Here is an 18,099-nt window from a genome sequence, read left to right as displayed (position 1 = left end):
CCGACAGCTCCATAGTAGAGACAAACAGACAGCTCCATAGTAGAGACAGACAGACCGACAGCTCCATAGTAGAGACAGACAGGCAGACAGCTCCATAGTAGAGACATACAGACCGACAGCCCCATAGTAGAGACAGACAGACCGACAGCTCCATAGTAGAGACAGACAGTTGGACAGCTCCATAGTAGAGACAGACAGTTGGACAGCTCCATAGTAGAGACAGACAGACAGCTCCATAGTAGAGACAGACAGACAGCTCCATAGAAGAGACAGACAGACAGCTCCATAGTAGAGACAGACAGGCAGACAGTTCCATAGTAGAGACAGACAGGCAGACAGTTCCATAGTAGAGACAGACAGACGGACAGTTCCATAGTAGAGACAGACAGGCAGACAGCTCCATAGTAGAGACAGACAGGCAGACAGCTCCGTAGTAGGGAGAGACAGACAGCTCCATAGTAGAGACAGACAGACCGACAGTTCCATATTATGTAGACAGACAGATGACGGCTCCATATTATGTAGACAGACAGATGACGGCTCCATATTATGTAGACAGACAGATGACGGCTCCATATTATGTAGACAGACAGATGACAGCTCCATATTATGTAGACAGACAGAAGGACAGCTCCATATTATGTAGACAGACAGAAGGACAGCTCCAACAGAGTTGTCCATGTTCTTGTCCATATTCTGTTATAATCTCCACCCGGCACATCCAGAAGAGGACTGGCCACTCCTCCAAGCCTGGTTCCTCTCTAGGTTTCTTCCTAGGTTCCTGCCTGGGTTTTAGGCTGGGTTTCTGTACAGCACTTTGTGATATTGGCTGGTAAAAAGGGCTTTATAAATACATTTGATTGAATTTGATTGAGTTCAAAGGCAACTTCAAAGGCAACAGTGGATCAATGCAGTTCATTTCTTATGGACAGACATGGACACACCATTATCACCCCCTAATGGACAGACATGGACACATCATTATCACCCCCTAATGGACAGACATGGACACATCATTATCACCCCCTAATGGACAGACATGGACACATCATTATCACCCCCTAATGGACAGACATGGACACATCATTATCACCCCCTAATGGACAGACATGGTCACATCATTATCACCCCCTAATGGACAGACATGGACACATCATTATCACCCCCTAATGGACAGACATGGACACATCATTATCACCCCCTAATGGACAGACATGGACACATCATTATCACCCCCTAATGGACAGACATGGACACATCATTATCACCCCCTAATGGACAGACATGGACACATTATTATCACCCCCTAATGGACAGACATGGACACAACATTATCACCCCCTAATGGACAGACATGGACACACCATTATCACCCCCTAATGGACAGACATGGTCACATCATTATCACCCCCTAATGGACAGACATGGACACATCATTATCACCCCCTAATGGACAGACATTGACACATCATTATCACCCCCTAATGGACAGACATGGACACACCATTATCACCCCCTAATGGACAGACATGGACACATCATTATCACCCCCTAATGGACAGACATGGACACATCATTATCACCCCCTAATGGACAGACATGGACACATCAGTATCACCCTCTAATGGACAGATATGGACACATCATTATCACCCCCTAATGGACAGACATGGACACATCATTATCACCCCCTAATGGACAGACATGGACACATCAGTATCACCCTCTAATGGACAGATATGGACACATCATTATCACCCCCTAATGGACAGACATGGTCACAACATTATCACCCCCTAATGGACAGACATGAACACAACATTATCACCCCCTAATGGACAGACATGGACACATCATTATCACCCCCTAATGGACAGACATGGACACACCATTATCACCCCCTAATGGACAGACATGGACACATCAGTATCACCCCCTAATGGACAGACATGGACACATCATTATCACCCCCTAATGGACAGACATGGACACATCATTATCACCCCCTCTGCAGTGGTATTTCAACCACAATCCCCAGTTGATTTAACTCTGACTGGTGGTTTGATGAATTAAACACCAGGGTGTGTGTGTGTGTGTGTGCCTGCGGGAAGCTGGAGTCTGTCCGTGGGGACAAGGGGTCTGACTGACAGAATTATAGATGAGGGATGTGGGCGAAGGTTAAGTGAAGGACAGAATGCACAGCCTCTCTGAGTACATCTCCTATATAATCATACTGTACCTCCAGGTCTGGAGCAACACAGACTTAGTCTGGACTGGACACTTCAGACAGATCTCACTGAATCATTCTTCTGCAAAGGCTATAACTCCTAAACTAATATGTTTATTGCTGTAAAAGTGTTGGTAGAGCATAGCACATGCAACACCAGGGTTGTCGGTTCAATTCCCATGGGGGAACAGTAGTAAAATGTCTGCACTCACAACCTACTGTAAGTGACTCTGGATAAGAGCGTCTGATAAATGACTCCATGTCAACACTTAAACTAATATGTTTATTGCTGTGTTTTCTCATTCATATAAATGATCAAGCATATCGGTTAGTGCAAATCACTACTCAATGACAACAGATGGAGAGGATGATGATATTGATGATGATGGTGAGGCTATACGAGTTGAAACCAGTCTAGAGCAAAATATGTCTAGCGAGGGAGCATGTCCCTACAACCATCTGTCTGCTTGTGTTTTCTAAACTTAGAGATCTAACACTTAGCAACAGACCAAGACAAGGCTCACTGACAGCTACTGTTGTAACTGACTGACTCTCTCTGTGCCAAAACAATGGCTGCTGTTGCTGTGAGCCTGGAACCTTTCAAGCCATCCCTGAACCAGGCTGACTGTGGTGCATTCAGTGAAGGGGACATTTTCTGTCTGCTCCTGTGATCTCTGATTGTCATGGCTGCTCTGAGCAGATGTCCCCAAATCTCTCTCTCTCCCCCTTTCCATTCACCTTCCCTCACAATCCCTCAAGCTCTCTCTCCCTCCCATCACAGTTCTTTATTCCTTCCCTCCATTCCCCTCCCTGCCTCCCTGCCTCCCTCCCTCCCTCCCCCCCTCCCTCCCTCCCTCCCTCTCTTTTAGGCAAGCTCCACTACTGCCACTGCTGCAGCACTGCTTTCTGTGTGACCTCATCTTACCTTCCCTCTCCCCCCTCTCCTCCTTCAACCCCCCCATCTCTCTCTCTCTCTCTCTCTCTCCCTCTCCTTCCCTCTCTCTTCTCTCCTCCCTCAACACCCTCTCTCCTCCCTCATCCCCCTCTCGCACCTCCCTCACCCCCTCTATCGCTCTCCTCCCTCACCCCCTCTCTCCATCTCCTTCCCCAACGCTCTCTTCCCTCAGCCCCATCTCTCTCTCCTTCCCTCTCTCCTCCATCTCTCTATCTCCCCAACTCTCTCCTCCCCCAACCTTCTCCTCCCTCATCCCCCCCTCTCCTCTCTCCTACCTCACCTCTCTCTCTCCTTCCCCAATCTCTCTTTTGTTCCCTCTCTCTCTTTGTTTCTCCCTCTCTCCTCCCCTTTCTCTTTCTCTCCTCTCTCCTTCCCCCTCGCTCTCCTTCCCCATCCCCCTCTCCTTCCCCATCTCCCTTTACCCCCCTTTCACTTTCTCTCCTACCTCCCTCCCCCTCCCCCTCACTCTCCTTCCCCCTCTCTCGCTCTCCTTCCCCCATCCCTCTTTCCTTCCCCATCTCTCTTTACTCCCCTCTCTCTCCCCCCTCTCTCTCTCTTCCTCTCTCTCTCCTCTCTCTGCAAACTCCTTCCCAAACTCTCTACGCCCCCCCCCCTCCTCTCTCCTCATCCCCTGTGTGAATACGGACAATCTTTAGAAACCTAGAAACTCACTTTGACATGTTGCTGGGGATTTCTGGCAAAAAAACAAGGCTACATCCCCAGGCCTGGTCGGGTTGGTTGTGTCACCCTTCTCCCCTTCCCCTCCATCCCCTTCTCCCCTCTTCCTGTCTTCCCCCTCTCCCCTCTCCCCTGTAGCTGTGATGGTCAGTGTGAATGGTCATGTTGCACTTGGTCCTGCCAGGGGCCCCTGACTGTGCTGGGGTGATGAATGTAGAACCAGCTCCCCGAAGAGACTCCCAGCCTAAGAACCAGACTGTCTGTCTGTCGCTGGGGCCAAACAAACCTATTGTTCTTATCTGTGGTGGACGTGCTCACATGGGCCCCCTCGTCACTGGTGGATAATGTGAGGACTTGTTGTAGTAATTGTGGATTGCCCCTCTGTCCCATTGTACTACCCATAGAAGTCTGCTATAGAGATTGGGATGCTTAATACAGTCCGGGCTAATTACTCCTAGACAGAGTAGATAGGATCACTCACAAACACTCTTAGTCAAACTAGGAGGTTTCTACATGAAAGCCTCCAGCCTTGGCCCACTGCTCCACACTGCAGTTTAAGTAGCATGCTTCAGGGAAAACACTGATCAGCTTAACCCCTCCACCTGTAGTCCTCCATAAGTCTGCCAGCAACATTAATCCAACCATTGTGTTTGAGTAGACTACCCTCTCTTATTCAGTACATACTGTCAGTCTGGTACAGTATCTAGCCACTTAACCACGGACATGATTTAGAGTAGGGGGAATGGTGATCTGGCAACAGGTGTGTGTGTGTGTGTGTGTGTGTGTGTGTGTGTGTGTGTGTGTGTGTGTGTGTGTGTGTGTGTGTGTGTGTGTGTGTGTGTGTGTGTGTGTGTGTGTGTGTATTATGACTGTTCTCTGTTTGTTCTAACATTCTTAATTCTCTCTCTTTCCCTATAGGTGTAACCAGGAGGTTTTCCTCATCTGTCCTCTTATTCCTACCATTGTGTTCAGAAGTCCATCAGCAACTCATCAGGTAAGACCAGAGAGAACAAACACTTGTAAAGAGAGCTTTAGCTGAAATGAAGGTACAGATGTAGGATCTTTATTTGAAAAATAATCCTGCAGCAACAGGAAATGTAAATTATTTTGTGGATAATTTTAATGGACGTTATTTTGTAGGGGTTGATACATTTTCGTTAGGGCAAATCAAATCTGACATTTTAAGGTGGAAATCACAAACTTTAAAAGCCTTTTTAAACCTCGAATATACTACAACGTTGCATTTCCTGCTGTGCAGAAACATTCTCAGCAACAAAAGAGGGATCAAATTAAGACCCTACATCTGTATGTTTATTTGACTAAACACAGAGAACACTGATTGCATATGTAGCCATATATAATGTCTGTCCATACTATAGCCCCATAGTTCACTCCAGTTACCCTGTAAATCTGTCCATGTGCCCTTGAGCAAGGCTCTTAACCCTAATTTACTCCAGGGGTGCTGTACTACTATGGCTGACCCTGTAAAACAACACATTTCACTGTTCCTATCTGGTGTATGTGACAATAAAACATCTATTTCTTTTGTATATCCATGTTTTTTGTTTATATCCCTGCTTATTGTCTCATACGTATCTCTTCAGAGTTAAACACTGATTGATTTATTTTCCTCAGAGGAAAACACATTCAATTATTAAACAACATTTATTTCCCATATGGTTCTGGAACACATAATTATGACTCATCATTACTGGAATCACAGTTCATTCTGTAGAGCAGCAGGAGTGTTTGACCCTTCCCAGAATGCTCTTCCATGAGTCATCAGACCTCAGTAGTAATGGTTAAGTGGCTCTGCTCAGGCGTACCAGTACTGTAGTTACCAGGGTTTAGAAAGGGACAGAGGGTAATCGTGTGTATAATACCATTTAGAATGAGGGTAAAGGGGGTATTGTGGGTAATTGAGTCCTTGATAACATGGATGTGTTAGAGGATGTATAATATATTCCTTATACTAGCAGATCCAGTCATAGTCTGTCCTGTTGCTTCTCAATCTCCATTCCGTTTGACATGTTGAGGATCCATTAAGGTTTTATTGATACGTTGTAGACATTTACTGGCACTTACTCAATGCTGAAATGTTATCAGCAGTGTGTTTCTCATGGCCAGAAGGTTATTGACAGCAATTGTGTGATTTGCCTGTGAGTGTGGACAGTATAAACCTGTTCTCTCACAAGTAATCCTCCAGCCAACAGAAAACATGTTCAAATCCCAGTGTAGGTTATTAGCCTGATAGCCCAACAGCACTATAACTGGTCTGCTCCTGTCCTGACCAATCACAACTGTGAAACAAACCAACCTGACCAATCAAAGTTTAGAAACAGTCCAACCTGACCAATCAGAACTTAGAAACAAATCAACCTGACCAATCAAAGTTTAGAAACAGTCCAAGCTGACCAGAGTTAACAGTCCAACCAGAGAGGCCATGACTGGCTTTATTCCCTTCAACACTGACCAGCAACAAGGTATTATTGAGTTGTTGATGTCACTTAGCCTGACGTCCATTAGTGGGACTGTAATGGCCTCTGGTCATGTCATATATGTCTGTCTGACCCGTGGAGTAGACACCACCTGGTCATACCTGGCCATCTACACACACACACACACACACACACACACACACACACACACACACACACACACACACACACACACACACACACACACACACACACACACACACACACACACACACACACACACACACACACACACACACACACACACAGACACACACACACACACACACACACACACAGACACACACACACACACACACACACACACACACACACACACACACACACACACACACACACACACACACACACACACACACACACAGACACACACAGACACACACACACACAGACACACACACACACACACACAGACACACACACGGACATACACACACACACACTCGGTTGAGGGGGTAATAACTATAAGTAACTATCCTGCAGGCCTAATGACTGTAATGGCTAGTGACTCAGGCTGTCACTTTCTTACTGTTGTTATGCAAGGTCCTACAGTAGACTGCTGCACTAAGGTCTTGGTTGAAAGGCATGTCTGACCTGGCAGACTGGCTGGCTGACTGGCTGGCTGACATGGCTGGCTGACCTGACTGACCTGACTGACTGACTGGCTGACCTGACTGACCTGACTGACTGGCTGGCTGACCTGACTGACCTGACTGACTGGCTGGCTGACATGGCTGGCTGACTGGCTGACTGACTGGCTGTCTGACATGGCTGCCTGACCTGACTGGCTGACTGACTGGCTGTCTGACCTGACTGGCTGACTGGCTGACTGACTGGCTGGCTGACTAACTGACTGGCTGACTGACTGGCTGGCTGACTAACTGACTGGCTGACTGGCTGCAGCTGGAGACAGAGCTCTGCAATGCAGCAACAGCAGGGAACATTATAAATTCTCTACTTTCACCTTGTGCTGACGTCAAACCTGGGCTAAGTTCAGTAGGGACAAAATGTATTGAAACAATGAGGCGGAGCTCTAGAACCCGAACTTATCCAATCAGAACACAGATCACTTTTTGCTATGATGTGTCTTTCTGAATATGACTCTTGTTTAAAGAGTACCCTGCTGTAATACTCTGGTGTAATACCCTGCTGTTATACCCTGCGGTAATACCCTGGTTAATACCCTGGTGTAATACCCTGCTGTAATACCCTGGTTAATACCCTGGTTAATACCCTAGTATAATACCCTGCTGTTATACCTTGCTGTAATACCCTGGTTAATACCCTGGTGTAATACCTTGGCATAATACCCTGATGTTATACCCTGCTGTAATACCCTGGTTAATACCCTGCTGTAATACCCTGCTGTAATACCCTGGTTCAAACCCTGGTTAATACCCTGGTTAATACCCTGGTGTAATACACTACTGTAATACCCTGGTAATACCCTGGTTAATACCCTGCTGTTATACCCTGGTTAATACCCTGGTTAATACCCTGGTTAATACCCTGGTGTAATACCCTGGCATAACCAATTTGACAGAGCTTGAAAAAAATTGAAAATAATAATGAGTAAATGTTGCACAATCCAGGTGTGGAAAGCTCTTAGAGATTTACCCAGAAAGACTCACAGCTGTAATCACTGCCAAAGGGTGTGTGAATACTTATGTAAATTAGATTTTTTTGTATTTCATTTTTAATACATGTGCAAAAATGTCAAAAAAACGTTTCACTTTGTCATAATGGGGTATTGTGGGTATTGGAGATAAATTAGTGTTTAATTCATTTTGAATTCCGACTGTAACACAACAAAATGTGGAATAAGTCAAGAGGTATGAATACTTTCTGAAGGCCCTGTGTATACAGATATGATTGATGATTGTCTGACGTGTACAGTAGCGTCCTGAATGTTTCACCTCACTGAATACCTCCTTGTTGAATGCTGTTCATTCACACTTCACTGTGCTTGTATTCTACTACCATTCTGCCTTGTATTCTACTACCATTCTGCCTTGTATTCTACTACCATTCTGCCTTGTATTCTACTACCATTCTGCCTTGTATTCTACTACCATTCTGCCTTGTATTCTACTACCATTCTGCCTTGTATTCTACTACCATTCTACCTTGTATTCTACTACCATTCTGCCTTGTATTCTACTACCATTCTACCTTGTATTCTACTACCATTCTGCCTTGTATTCTACTACCATTCTGCCTTGTATTCTACTACCATTCTGCCTTGTATTCTACTACCATTCTGCCTTGTATTCTACTACCATTCTGCCTTGTATTCTACTACCATTCTGCCTTGTATTCTACTACCATTCTGCCTTGTATTATACTACCATTCTGCCTTGTATTCTACTACCATTCTACCTTGTATTCTACTACCATTCTGCCTTGTATTCTACTACCATTCTACCTTGTATTCTACTACCATTCTACCATGTATTCTACTACCATTCTGCCTTGTATTCTACTACCATTCTGCCTTGTATTCTACTACCATTCTGCCTTGTATTCTACTACCATTCTGCCTTGTATTCTACTACCATTCTGCCTTGTATTCTACTACCATTCTGCCTTGTATTCTACTACCATTCTGCCTTGTATTCTACTACCATTCTGCCGTGTATTCTACTACCATTCTGCCTTGTATTCTCCCACCATTCTGCCTTGTATTCTACTACCATTCTGCCTTGTATTCTACAACCATTCTGCCTTGTATTCTACTACCATTCTGCCTTGTATTCTATTACCATTCTGCCTTGTATTCTACTACCATTCTGCCTTGTATTCTACCACCATTCTGCCTTGTATTCTACTACCGTTCTGCCTTGTATTCTACTACCATTCTGTCTTGTATTCTACTACCATTCTGCCTTGTATTCTACTACCATTCTGCCTTGTATTCTACTACCATTCTGCCTTGTATTCTACTATCATTCTGCCTTGTATTCTACTACCATTCTGCCTTCTATTCTACTATCATTCTGTCTTGTATTCTACTACCATTCTGCCTTCTATTCTACTATCATTCTGTCTTGTATTCTACTACCATTCTGCCTTGTATTCTACTACCATTCTGCCTTGTATTCTCCCACCATTCTGCCTTGTATTCTACTACAATTCTGCCTTGTATTCTACTACCATTCTGCCTTGTATTCTACTACCATTCTGCCTTGTATTCTACTATCTGTCTCTGCTGAGTCACCATAAATATATGAGATGGTATTATCCTAAACCTTGACAAAGGTGAACATCTGCAACAGGTTGACATTTAATGTCATGAGTCTAGCCCTGGAGGCAGAACTGAGCCCTTTCCACTAGATGGCCAGCCGGAAAGTCTAAATTGTAAAGATTTATGAAAACATAAATGTGCTTTTGGTCTTAATATAAGGTTAGGGTTAGGCATTAGGTTTAATGACTTTATGTCTGTGCCAGATAGTGACCACAAGCAGAGCTGCCTCCAGAACAACATTCATGACAACCTACACATCTGCACACCCTGAATCTATAGCTACCCAGGGTTGATGTAAGGACCTATGTACAGTATGTCCTTGTATGACCACTCCGTCCCCACAAGACGGTGTCCTCACAAACCACAAGGATTACAGGGGCAGGTTGATCTGAGCTACTGTGATTGGCTGGCACTAGCAGGAATTCGGTCTCCTAAATGGCGGCTGACATTCTGATGAACAGAACTCAGGGAGGCATGAAGATTGCCCCAGTAGAGGAGCAGGAAGGGGACAGGGCTTATGAAAGAGGGAGGGAGGGAGACAGGGAGGGAGGGAGACAGGGAGACAGGGAGACAGGGAGGGAGACAGGGAGGGAGACAGGGAGGGAGACAGGGAGGGAGGGAGGGAGGGAGGGAGGGAGGGAGGGAGGGAGGGAGGGAGGGAGGGAGGGAGGGAGGGAGGGAGGGAGGGAGGGAGGGAGGGAGGGAAGGAAGGAAGGAAGGAAGGAAGGAAGGAAGGAGGGAGGGAGGGAGGGAGGGAGGGAGGGAGGGAGGGAGGGAGGGAGGGAGGGAGGGAGGGAGGGAGGGAGGGAGGGAGGGAGGGAGGGAGGGAGGGAGGGAGGGAGGGAGAATTTAATTGAAAGAGAGAGGGAAAGAGAGAGAGAAAGAGAGAGCGAGAGAGAGAGAGAGAGAGAGAGAGAGAGAGAGAGAGAGAGAGAGAGAGAGAGAGAGAGAGAGAGAGAATGGTCATAGAAAGAGGTAGTGGGAGAAGAGGAGGGTGAAAAGAATGAGACAAGGGAGGAAGAGAGGGAGGGCAAGATGGGGGTGAGAGACAGAGAGAGAGAGAGAGAGAGAAGGGTGGGAGAGAGGTAGTGGGAGAAAAGGGGGGGAAATATAGACTATAGAGGGGAGGCAGAGAGAGATGGAGGGAGGGAGGAAGGGAGCTTATGATGCCTACTGACCTGAGTGGAACTCAGAAAGCCCATGAGGCTTCCTGTCCTGCCACGCACAAAAGCAAACCATCTTCATCCAACCATCAATATTTCTCTCTCTCCAATCCCTCACTCTGTGTACTCTATCTGCTGGTATATGATAGCCAGGCCCTGCATGTTCCAACCAGGGAGAACTAGCCCAGTCTGACCAGTCAGTGTTAGAAGTGATAGGACAGGACATTCTCATGTCCCCTGGCCTGCATACTGCCTGCACTGTTTACTAAGGCTTATATGGAGAGAAAAAATGTCACTATAGCAGATATGACAGGAACAGAGATGACAGGAAGAAAAGCCGATTTTCTGGTATTGATCGTCCTTTCTATGTGTGTCTGATATCGTCTCATCTCACAGTACAAAGGGATGAAAAGAGATTTTCCGCCAGCTTCTAATGGAATGTGAGGTATTAGACTGTTAGACAGTTAGGCACTATCCCTCTTTCTCACACTGCTTGTTTGAGTGTTTTTGTGCTGTAATGGGGGGTGAGCATGGACAGGGTGACGGGGAGGGGGGAGTCAGATAATGTTAGCATGACTGGATCACAATGATATGGAAACAGCCTTTCCTTATCAGGTCAATGAGATGCTAATTCCTCATCATCTCCCTAGCGGTGTACTGTAAAGGTAGACTCAGCAAGCCACACTTTCTCCTTAGCAACAGCCAGGCTAGACATTCCTTTGGCTTCGATTCTCTCTCTCTCTCGCTCTCTCTCACTCTGTGTGTGTCGCAGTAGGGCTTTTCTTTCCTCTGTTGATCACACAGAGATCTCATCCTCTCAACCACCTCCTTCCACTCCACTACAGCAGACATTGGCCTAGTTCACTGTGAACTCCTTTCTACACTGCCAGGACCGCAGAGAGCGAGAGAGAGAGAGAGAGAGGGGGGGGGGGAAGGGAAGGTGAGAGAGAGGGGAAGGAGGTTAGAGAGAGAGAGAGAGGGGGGGAGGGGTGAGAGATTGAAAGAGAGTTAGAGAGAGGGGAAGGGAGGGTGAGAGAGAGAGGAGTTTGAGTTTTTAAAACCTTTATTTTATACTCAAGTATTTAAAACAAATCTCTCTTCTGGACACCTTTATTATACTCCAACCACATTGTTAACAATAATAGTGACATATGAGATAACAACCAATGCCATCTCCTCATCCTCTCTTCCACCATTTCAACCTCCCCATTACATTGTTTTCCATTGTCCCCTCATCCCCTATCTACATTCCAAGATACTTAAAACCTCCCTTACACCATTCCAGCCCCCCTGCAAACCCATGATCCCTCATGACCATTTCCCCCAATTTATCTTTGCAGAGGATATTCCCTAAACCGATCAACCACGAGACTCAAACTATCGACTTCCGCTTGATTTTTCACTAAAATAACTACATCATAAGCATAGGCAGAGAGACGAATAGGAGGAATACCCCCTGAAAAGTACTGTACACTCCTTCAATGCGACTTCTAATGCTATTTAGTAGTGGCTCTATAGCGATGACATATAACATTCCCGACAATGAACACCCATGTCTAGTTCCTCTACACACTTTAAAAGGAGCACTCATGCCACCGTTAACTTTCAATACACTTTCAATGTCACCATATATCACCCTGATCATGGCAATAAAACCAGAGCTGAAACCAAAAGCCTCAAAGGTGTGCCATAAGTATTGATGTTCAACTCAGTCAAATTTCCTTCACCTGATCAATTGAAATTAGACCAGCATTCAACCCAATAGCCCTAGAGACGTCCAAAAAGTCCTGAATCAGGGAAATGTTGTCCCCTATCTGCCTGCCGGGAACACAGAAGGACTGGTCCGTGTGTATGATTTGCCACATCACCTCCCTCAGCCTGTTGGACAAAGCCTTGGACAGGATCTTATAATCAGTGTACATTAAGGCCACCGGCCTCCAGTTCTTCACCTCCCTAGGGTCACCCTTTTTTGGCAGTAGGGAGGACAGCCCATCTGCAGCTTATCGGTAGTAACCCTCCGGTCAAACTAAAGCCCATCAATGCCCAGTGCCCTTCCATTTTCCAAAGCAGTGTATAGCTTCTGCAAAGACAATGGTTGATCTAGCTCAACCTGAGCTTCTGCAAAGACAATGGTTGATCTAGCTCAACCTGAGCTTCTGCAAAGACAATGGTTGCTCTAGCTCAACCTGAGCTTCTGCAAAGACAATGGTTGATCTAGCTCAACCTGAGCTTCTGCAAAGACAATGGTTGATCTAGCTCAACCTGAGCTTCTGCAGCCACCTGTGGGAGCCCATCAAGAAACTGTTGTGTCACTGTTATGTCCTCTTTGTACTCCCAGTTGTAGAGCTCAGCATAGAACTCTACTGCCCTCTTTCTAACTTCACTATGGCTAGTGAGCTCCTGTCCAACAGCTGATTTGAGGCAATTAATAATTCTGCTTTGTCCATTATCTTCCTCTAAACCAAAGTAAAATTTGGATGAGGCATCCATTTCAGAGATTCCCTGAAACGTACTTCTCAGTTTCACCAATGCCCCCTGTGCTCTGATACCCAGCAGGTCTGCCAATGTGGCTTTTTTCCTCTTGAGGGCCTGAGTATGGCCTCGATCTCCTGTGAGCTCAACTAACATCAGGATTTCCACTATTTCAGACTATAAAGCGTTCATTAAACAAGGCAGTTAACCCACTGTTCCTAGACCAGTTAACCCACTGTTCCTAGACCAGTTAACCCACTGTTCCTAGGCCAGTTAACCCACTGTTCCTAGACCAGTTAACCCACTGTTCCTAGGCCAGTTAACCCACTGTTCCTAGACCAGTTAACCCACTGTTCCTAGGCCAGTTAACCCACTGTTCCTAGACCAGTTAACCCACTGTTCCTAGGCCAGTTTACCCACTGTTCCTAGGCCAGTTAACCCACTGTTCCTAGGCCAGTTAACCCACTGTTCCTAGGCCAGTTAACCCACTGTTCCTAGACCAGTTAACCCACTGTTCCTAGACCAGTTAACCCACTGTTCCTAGACCAGTTAACCCACTGTTCCTAGACCAGTTAACCCACTGTTCCTAGACCAGTTAACCCACTGTTCCTAGGCCAGTTAACCCACTGTTCCTAGACCAGTTAACCCACTGTTCCTAGGCCAGTTAACCCACTGTTCCTAGACCAGTTAACCCACTGTTCCTAGACCAGTTAACCCACTGTTCCTAGGCCAGTTAACCCACTGTTCCTAGGCCAGTTAACCCACTGTTCCTAGACCAGTTAACCCACTGTTCCTAGACCAGTTAACCCACTGTTCCTAGACCAGTTAACCCACTGTTCCTAGACCAGTTAACCCACTGTTCCTAGACCAGTTAACCCACTGTTCCTAAACCGTCATTGAAAATAAGAATTTGTTCTTAACTGACTTGCCTAGTTAAATAAAGGTAAAATATATATATTTTTTAAATTTGATCTGATGATATCTCTGGTGACATTCATCGTGTATTTATTACAGAATTGTTGAATCTGGATTTTCCCTATATCCTACCACTGTTGAAGGGATTGGCCTTTTGAGACCTCTACCTCTCCCAGAAAAAACTACAACATTTCCTGAAGTGAGCATCACTCAGGAAAGTTATATTAAAATGCCAGTATGCACTTTTGGGTTTTACAGTGTTAATGTACACCTCCTATGTTATTAAATGATGTTATCAAAATGGATCAAAAATCCCACTGGGGTTTATCACACTTGATTTACAGACCTGAGATTGATGCTCAAAACAATAAAACCTATCAACCCTGGTCAGAGAGATGGTGTTCTCTCTCACTTGGGCCCATGTGTACTGTCTCGTGCCTCCATGTTGGCTCCGCCAAATATCACAGTTCATGTGTTACAATAAGGCGCTTTAAAAAGGTCCTTGATGCTAAATGAGGTTCTTTGTGGTTTCTGTCTAAATCGCTGACTGTGCAGTTAAAATCCCCAGCAATAAATAAATAATCCTTATTGTTACATTTCTCAATGGTATTTGATGTCTCTGCCACTAGTGGGGTATATACATGTATATACACACAGTGATGTTTTCATACCTAACTTTTAATAACCTTCCCTCAACTCTCTCTTCATCCTCATATGACAAAGGCAAAACCCTTTTGAGAACAGGATAGCCACACCCCTACTCTTTGAGCTTTTATGACTATACGTCTCTCGCCCCATTTACGTCTAAAGAAGAAATCTTAAAACTGCTCATGGCTGAAAAACAAATACAGAGAACGAGACAGAAAACACATGTCTTTCCAACGTTAAGGCTGTGACTGAACTCTTTCATTTCCTTTAGAATTTAAATCACTTGTCACTCTGGTAACAGAGTCTAGCGATTTCAGGGCTTGTCAAACCTCAACTGATTTATCAATCTCTACCTTCCTCTTAGAATTACAACCTTCATCACCCCTTAAATTCTTCCTCTTAATCATCGGTACTTTAAACACAGCTGCTTCATTTTCCATTGTTTCAATCTCCTCTTGAACTCCACTTTCATTTTCCAGCACCGACTCAGCGACCCCGGTCGCAGTCTCACGTTCATCCCTTCACGGTGGTGCATTACCTGCACCCCCGCTAGAGCTGCTACCGGGCTCTGCGTGCTGGTTCTCAGGACAACACAACAACACAATCAAATCCGTTAATCTTAAAACTAAACGCTAAATTCAGTTGGTCAGTATCCTTCTTTAAAATCATGTGCACTTGTCTACCTATGAGACACGACATGTTTCAACAAAGGAGATTTGCATCCAGAAATAACACTTTTTATTGTAGATACAAGTTGACCATGACAAGATAACTCTCCCTCCAACACTTCATCTCTAACGAATGGTGACACATTAGAAAGTAGAACTTTCTTTGCCCGATTCCTAAGAGGAAATACCGACGTCTGTGTCTCCCGCAATCCCTGACTGAGGGTTGACTACATCTTGTCTGTTCCCTGACTGAGGGTTGACTACATCTTGTCTGTTCTCTGACTGAGGGTTGACTACATATTGTCTGTTCTCTGACTGAGGGTTGACTACATCTGGTCTGTTCTCTGACTGAGGGTTGACTACGTCTTGTCTGTTCCCTGACTGAGGGTTGACTACATCTTGTCTGTTCCCTGACTGAGGGTTGACTACGTCTTGTCTGTTCCCTGACTGAGGGTTGACTACATCTTGTCTGTTCCCTGACTGAGGGTTGACTACGTCTTGTCTGTTCCCTGACTGAGGGTTGACTACATCTTGTCTGTTCCCATGACTGAGGGTTGACTACGTCTTGTCTGTTCCCTGACTGAGGGTTGACTACATCTTGTCTGTTCCCTGACTGAGGGTTGACTACATCTTGTCTGTTCCCTGACTGAGGGTTGACTACATCTTGTCTGTTCCCTGACTGAGGGTTGACTACGTCTTGTCTGTTCCCTGACTGAGGTTTGACTACATCTTGTCTGTTCCCTGACTGAGGGTTGACTACGTCTTGTCTGTTCCCTGACTGAGGTTTGACTACATCTTGTCTGTTCCCTGACTGAGGGTTGACTACATCTTGTCTGTTCCCTGACTGAGGGTTGACTACATCTTGTCTGTTCTCTGACTGAGGGTTGACTACATCTTGTCTGTTCTCTGACTGAGGGTTGACTACATCTTGTCTGTTCTCTGACTGAGGGTTGACTACGTCTTGTCTGTTCCCTGACTGAGGGTTGACTACATCTTGTCTGTTCTCTGACTGAGGGTTGACTACGTCTTGTATGTTCCCTGACTGAGGGTTGACTACATATTGTCTGTTCCCTGACTGAGGGTTGACTACATCTTGTCTGTTCCCTGACTGAGGGTTGACTACATATTGTCTGTTCCCTGACTGAGGGTTGACTACATCTTGTCTGTTCCCTGACTGAGGGTTGACTACATATTGTCTGTTCCCTGACTGAGGGTTGACTACATCTTGTCTGTTCCCTGACTGAGGTTTGACTACATCTTGTCTGTTCTCTGACTGAGGGTTGACTACATCTTGTCTGTTCCTTGACTGAGGGTTGACTACATCTTGTCTGTTCTCTGATTGAGGGTTGACTACATCTTGTCTGTTCCCTGACTGAGGGTTGACTACATCTGGTCTGTTCTCTGACTGAGGGTTGACTACATCTTGCATGTTCCCTGACTGAGGGTTGACTACATCTTGTCTGTTCCCTGACTGAGGGTTGACTACATCTTGTCTGTTCCCTGACTGAGGGTTGACTACATATTGTCTGTTCCCTGACTAAGGGTTGACTACATCTTGTCTGTTCCCTGACTGAGGGTTGACTACATATTGTCTGTTCCCTGACTGAGGGTTGACTACATCTTGTCTGTTCCCTGACTGAGGTTTGACTACATCTTGTCTGTTCTCTGACTGAGGGTTGACTACATCTTGTCTGTTCCCTGACTGAGGGTTGACTACATCTTGTCTGTTCCCTGACTGAGGGCTGACTACATCTTGTCTGTTCTCTGACTGAGGGTTGACTACATCTTGTCTGTTCTCTGACTGAGGGTTGACTACATCTTGTCTGTTCTCTGACTGAGGGTTGACTACATCTTGTCTGTTCCCTGACTGAGGTTTGACTACATCTTGTCTGTTCTCTGACTGAGGGTTGACTACATCTTGTCTGTTCCCTGACTGAGGGTTGACTACATCTGATGATGTGGGGAATCACAGATAATGAGAGCTGTGGTCTCCCTGCCATGTGCAGATGGGCGAGGTGTGCGTGTCGTGCACGTGCGTTCGTGTGTGTGTGTGTGTGTGTGTATGTACTTAGAAGCCTGTCTGGGCCATCTGTAGGATCCCAGCTGACTTGTAGGGCCTGTTACCATGGTAACCGTCTCCTTAGGGTGTCTGTGTGTGTGTGTGTGTTGACTCTTCTCATTTTGGTCTCTCCACTGGATCGTAATATGCATGATTCTTACTGCTAAGGCGAGAGGGCACGAGACAAATCAAATCTGTTTCTCTTTAAACTCCCAATTGAATTGTAAAAGCTGCAGAGCCCAGTTAATGTGTTTGTTATTTACAATACTGAGTGACTGAAATAAAGCCTTGTCTGCCTTCCCATTCCTCTACCCTTCTCCAGAAGTATGCATTCCTTCACTCCCCCTTATGCATTTAAAGGCATTGGATTGGTGCAAACATGGTTTGAGGTAGTTTTACCCATTTACCTCACAACAGTCCATTCCTTTTAGATCCTCGAGGGGAAGTATACAAGAGCAGACATGAGGAGGAGGGCAGAGAATCAGACTGTAGCCCTTGTTCTTGTTGTTGATTTGAGCATGTTAGGGTTGAGAGTGAGACAGGTGGTCCATGTTCCACACAGCCTTATGAGG

The 18,099-nt window shown here is 45.6% G+C and overlaps 1 protein-coding gene across 5 annotated transcripts in view; it reads left to right on the top strand.

The window, feature by feature from the left end:
- The window catches only part of LOC109876944 (microtubule-associated protein 2), a 98,258-nt gene that overhangs the window by 48,978 nt on the left and 31,181 nt on the right, over positions 1–18,099 (top strand). For all 5 annotated transcript variants that reach the window (XM_031813376.1, XM_031813373.1, XM_031813375.1 and 2 more), the window contains exon 3: positions 4,779–4,854. The gene's annotated coding sequence lies outside the window, so the exon portion shown is untranslated. The remainder of the gene's footprint in view (positions 1–4,778; positions 4,855–18,099) is intronic.

This window comes from Oncorhynchus kisutch, unplaced genomic scaffold (assembly GCF_002021735.2).
Source record: "Oncorhynchus kisutch isolate 150728-3 unplaced genomic scaffold, Okis_V2 Okis05a-Okis16b_hom, whole genome shotgun sequence".
In the NCBI taxonomy this organism is placed as follows: Eukaryota; Metazoa; Chordata; class Actinopteri; order Salmoniformes; family Salmonidae; genus Oncorhynchus; species Oncorhynchus kisutch.
Note: the sequence above shows the minus strand (reverse complement) of the source record. Positions and strands in the feature narration are given on the sequence as shown.